The sequence below is a fragment of the Lactuca sativa genome, chromosome 6 (genome assembly GCF_002870075.4).
Source record: "Lactuca sativa cultivar Salinas chromosome 6, Lsat_Salinas_v11, whole genome shotgun sequence".
NCBI lineage: Eukaryota > Viridiplantae > Streptophyta > Magnoliopsida > Asterales > Asteraceae > Lactuca > Lactuca sativa.
The window spans coordinates 4371678-4377801 of NC_056628.2; the positions used below are offsets into that span (position 1 = coordinate 4371678).

At 32.9% G+C, this 6124-nt stretch overlaps 1 pseudogene; it reads left to right on the plus strand.

Annotated features, from left to right (window-relative positions):
- Positions 1–61: 61 nt before the first annotated feature.
- LOC111886904 (uncharacterized) lies at positions 62–5792 on the plus strand (annotated as a pseudogene).
- Positions 5793–6124: the final 332 nt, after the last annotated feature.

Below are 6124 nucleotides of genomic sequence, written 5' to 3' on the forward strand. Positions count from 1 at the left end.
CTATTCGATCCTCCTTACCTACATCTGATTAGATTTTTTTCAACGATTTCATCCTAGCATAATGGATTTCATGCATTCGGCCCACGTTCTTGCGCTACTATTTTCCCTTCCACGTATTGCATTTCACACAACTAACGACTTCACTGGGTTGCTCCTTCTTGTCGATTTTGTCACCAAAACCTTTCAGTTCAAGGTATGCTTGCACGATTCTTGTTAATCGTACTATGGAATATGTTTTGTGAAATTTATTTTTTAGTTCTTGTTCAAGAATTCCTTTTCTGAATTTTGTATGTATAACATTTTTGTATATGTTTGAATCTTGCTATGTTGAATCTAAACTTGGTGTTTGAATCTATTAATTTAGTGTTGATTGATGATCGATCGTCATTTGTTACTGGTTTCTGCTTTAGTTTTATCATTGTATGTACAGGGGCTGTTAGGGATGTTGTCTAATCTTTCAGCATTGTTTTGTTTTTCTCTAACTTTGAACCATCAAACAATACTCATATGAGCTCAGAATGAGGCTAATTTTTTATTTCAAATTGTACTACTCTTTATTGTCTATATTCGAGAATAAAAAAATAGCTTATTTGGTTAAGTTTTGGCAGTGTTATTCATCCATAAACAGGGGTTGTTAAGAATGCTGTCTAATCTTTCAGCATTGTTAGTTTTTTTTCTCTAACTTTGAACCATCAAACAATACTCATATGAGCTCAGAATGAGACGATTTTTTTTTTCAAATTGTACTACTCTTTGTTGTCTACATTAAAGAATAAAAAAATAGCTTATTTGGTTAAGTTTTGGTTGTGTTATTCAGCCATAAACAGGGGCTGTTAAGGATGTTGTCTAATCTTTCAGCATTGTTTAGTTTTTTTCTCTAACTTTGAACCATCAAACAATACTCGTATGAGCTAAGAATGAGACAATTTTTTTTCAAATTGTATTACTCTTTATTGTCTACATTTTAGAATATAAAAATAGCTTGTTTGGTTAAGTTTTGGTTGTTTTATTCAGCCATAAACAGGGGCTGTTAGGGATGCAGTCTAATCTTTCAACATTGTTTAGTTTTTTTCTATAACTGTTAACCATCAAGCAATACTCATATGAGCTCAGAATGAGGCAATTTTTTTTTCAAATTGTACTACTATTTGTTTTCTACATTTTAGAATATAAAAGTAGCTTATTTTCTTAAGTTTTGGTTGTGTTATTCAGCTATAAACAGGGGTTGTTATGGATGTTTAATCTTTCAGCATTGTTTAGTTTTTTTTCTCTAAATTTGAACCATCAAACAATACTCATACGAGCTCGGAATGATGCAATTTTTTTCAAACTGTACTCCTCTGTCTTGTCTACATTTTAGAATAAAAAAACAACTTAATTGGTTAAATTTTAGTTGAGTTATACACCCACAAACAGGGGTTGTTATGACTGTTGTATGATATTTCAGCACTTTTTATAAATTTTGTCCAACTTTGAACCATCATAAAAGCTTCATATAAGCTCAGAATGATGCGATTTTTTTTCAAACTATACTCCTCTATGTTTTCTGCATTTTAGAATCAAAAAACAACTTAATTGGTTAAGTTTTGGTTGAGTTATACAGCCCCAAACTTAACCAATTAAGTTGAATTACTATTTCAAACATCTATTATGTAAATTTTTTTGTAGACATGGCAGGGAGAAACAAACACACATGGACTACTGAAGAGGATGCAAAGTTAATTGAAGCATTGTTGGAGTTAGATGTATCCGAAAAATATGGTGGTGCCGACAATGGATTCAAACCCAGTTATTTGAAGGTAGTGCAACAATTACTAGATGTAAGTCTTCCTAACTCAGGTTTGAAAGTAGGGCCTCATATTAAATCGAGGATGAAGACATGGAAAAAACATTTCAACATCGTGCACGAGATGGTATATGGAACAAACACGAGTGGATTCGGCTGGGATACGGATAAATGGTGTGTTACTGCCGATGCTGAAGTTTGGGATGAGTACATAAAGGTACTATAATGATTATGTGTCACAACTAGCATTGTAGCTAGGAAATTTTATTCCCGTGTAATCATTCAACTATTGTAAAACATATACTCTAAGAAAATATCACCAAATGCTCATTTAAATTCACCTTTTATGTTCAACAAAAGATCTGAAAACCCTAAGGATCCCGATTTGAGTCCATATTGGACTAGGATTTTCTTATTGGGCCTAATGGACCAATGAGCATCCAATTCAATTATTTTGGACATGGAAACCCTATATGGATTCTAAATGGACCCAATTCACAAATATATATAGCATTTTGGACCATTTAGGCCTAGAATGGTTCATTCTAACCCTAATGGGCCTTATTGGGCCATAGCTAATCCAATTAACCTTAGTGAGCCATAAACCCATCCTTTTATTCTATTGGGTCGTAAAAGTTTCCAAGGGCCTTATGGGCCAAAAATTTTATGTTTAGGCTCCAAAGATCCTAACTAAAGTTAATGGTCTCAACTATTCCATTCCTACCCTCTTGGCCAAAAAATCTCGGCCCAACATCAATTAAAAAAAGGGAAATGTGATGATAGTTGACTTAGGAGGTGCCACCTCCATATTGTTCAACATGTAACAATGTTAGATCCCCCATACTTCCATGCAAGTCACCTCACCAACTCTCTCCCCTCTCCTCTTGATATTTCGGTCGAGAACCAAAAACACACATACACACACTCTTTCAAACACTTCCTCAATCACTCTCAAGCATCATTCTCCTCCTTCCTCCAAGATCTCGAAATTTTGCTAGAGTTCTAAGGATCTTCATCAAGTCATTCCAATATTTGGTAAGTTATTGTCAAACACAAGTATCTTCTTTCACCTTAACATGAACAACTCCTTCTTACATGGTTTTATTCCATGATCACACCTTAGAAGCTTCATCAACTCAAGATCCATAACCAAGGGTGTGCTAAGACCAAAAATCTCTTCCACTTCTTCTTCAAAAACCAAAACATCTAGCAAAGGTGAGTTCATACCCCCTTGTTTTTGGTTTTCATATGATTTTTAGGGGAGAATGCAAGTAAAATGTGTAGATCTATGTGTTATATGCATGTCTTGTGTGATTTTTTAGTTTATTTGGTAAAAATGTGTTAGATCTTAGCAAATCTCGAAATTTTAAGTAATATTGAGCAAATATCTATGAACTATGACATTATATACATCACATTATCAATCCAAAAGTGATTACATGTTTAAGATACAAAAGATTTCAACAAAAACCTTGTTAAAGGTCAAAAATTGTCAAGAAAACAAAAGATAAGGACTAAAAGGGGCAATTATGTTTTTATTGGGACCAAACAGGTCCTATTTGTATAAAAAGGGATTTTTATGATAAACATATTTTCCAAAGGGCCAAAAATATAAATTTTAGCTTAATGGGCCAAATTTTTGGGCCTCACGGTTTTGGGCCCAAGATTGCGAAAAAAATGAGGTTTTTGGGGATTAAAAATGTAAATTGGAAAAAGTTTGAATCATAAATGTAAATAAACCAAATTTTGGGGTAAAAATAACATTTATTCCTATATTGGACAAAAAATGTAACTTTTATCAAAAATTGGGCCGAAAGTGACAACTTTTACAAACAAGAGGTTGAAAATGAAATTTTCTGCAAAACTAGGCCATAAATGTCAATATATAAAATTTTCGATTAAATTTGTGAATTTCTAAACATTTGGGACAAAATTTCAAATTTTTATAAATTATGGACTAAAGTGTCATTTTTACAAGACTTTGGGCCTTAATTAAAAATTGGAAGATTATTGGCCAAAAATGTCATTTTTACAAAAAGAAGGCTTTTATCATCAATCTAGTAAACCTCGAGCTAAAACAAACAACGGAACAAAACAAATGAACGAAATACGTCAATAACTATTTATTTGGCCTAATATTCACGTTACTTGGCCATTAGGCCTTATGGGCCCATTTAAGTATATATTGAGCCCAATGTTTTCCGTGACGTGTTTATTGGGCCTTGCAACCCATTTACATGTTAATTTGGGCTTGAGTATGGGTTACATGTTTGTGGGCCTTTGTGGTCCTTTTACATGCCTATTGGGCCCAAATTACCCTCTTATATGTTATTGGGCCCTTGTGGTCTATTTACATGTTAATTGGGCTTGGAATGGAAATTCACATGCTAGTAGATCGTAACTATACCTTTGCGTAATCATTAAACTTCATATACTTATATATGTACCTTTCGAATACGAAAACATACCACATATATGTAAACATTAAACATAGTACAAAAGGGGTTGAGAATCTAGTGAGACATGTCGGTTGGCACCTCTGAGTGTACAATCGTAGCTTGTAGTTATAATCAGAGTTTCCTGGAGGGAAAGCGGGAGTTTGTGTATAGATCTATACGGGGTGACCCCCCCCCCCCCCACCCCACCTTTGTTGTTTGCTACAGCTAGACTAGGCCAGTCTAGGGCGACAAAATCTTGAGCAATACCGACATTTGGAAAATGCCAAGACGGGCAACCTAGTCCTTATCATGCATGGTTATAACGGCTCATATAGGGATTCAATACCAAATTTAACCTTTCGAAGATAAACTCTTCGACCAAGTCAATGCAAAACGACTTATTTAACGATACAAGAATCTAGACGTTGTTATGAAACAGAAAATATCAGATTTTCTAGGGAAATTATTCATATACATTTATCACTTATTCATAATACAATGAATCTAAACTACACTCAAACAACTTATAACTATGAAATTCACACATGCATTTATACTTGATTTTCACATCATTTTCAGACAATTTAAAGAAAATATCAGATTTTCTGGGTTTTTACGAAAGATACAAAGACTTTTATGCAACCATACTTATGAACTCACCAACATTATATATGTTGACCGTTTTCAAAATAACTTGTATTCTCAGGAAATCATTAAGCAGGAAGGATTTGCAAGAATATATGGATTTATTTTGTGTAACCTCACTTATTGCACTTTTATAAACTTGAAACTATGTAACTTATAACAATGTACTTGATGTGAATAATTCTAGTTGTTATATGTAATGTTGGTGATGAATGTGTTATGTTTCATGTATATTCATTGTGATGATAATTCAATTGTTAGTCACATGAGCTCCCGGACGTTTTCGCCGTCTGGTTCGAGGGTGTGACATTATGTTTGCAGTATTTTTAGCATCACTAAAGCATATTGTAAATGAATAGTAACCAGTTAATTTTGTGCCAGTCTTGTAGAGTCATAAAGGTGTTGCATGTTTTCGCAATAAACCATTTCCCCAATTTGATAACCTACGTAAAATCTTTGGGAAGGATAGAGCTACTGGTCATGGAGCTACGGATCTTGGTGAAGATGTGACTAAAGAGACACAAAGAAACTGACATGTTGATGTGGAAGGGTTGGAAGAGATTGTTAAAGAGATGCAACAAACTGCTCGTGTCAATAGTAAATGCAAAAGGACTCCAACGGATGACACGGAAAGCTCTTATAAGGAAGCAACGAAAGAAATGAAAGAGACTTTCAAGGAGGTTGGTGAAAAACTTAATGAAACAATATACAATATAGGAAGACAAGAAAATAAGGAAGCATGTGATACGATAGATAAAGTTATCGAAGATATACATCGCATGTCAAATATCAATGTCAAACATCAAATTAAGGCGATTGACATGTTTAGTAAAGATCAATTTCGTGCCCGAGCGTTTTTTAAGATGACTGAAGAAGAAAAGATTTGTTACATGGAAATGATTGGAGATGACTCAATATCATGATTAGGTTATTTTAAGTTTTTTTTTTTAGTTTTTACGAATATTGAAGTTGAATCTTTGCACATTTTGTATTAGACATAATTATGTTTTTTTTTTTAGTTTTTAGGAATATTGAATTATACTTTTTGCATATATCCTACATTGGACATAGTTTTTGAATAGTATGATTTGCATAGTTCTTTAAAAAGATATTTGTAAGTTATTCTTTTATATTAGAAATATGTTTTCCAATACAAGATGTATAAAAAATAATATTAACTAATTAGAAAATAAATTATTTAGTAACAATTAATATTAAAATAAAAATAATAAAAACATAAAAGATGCGTATTTTG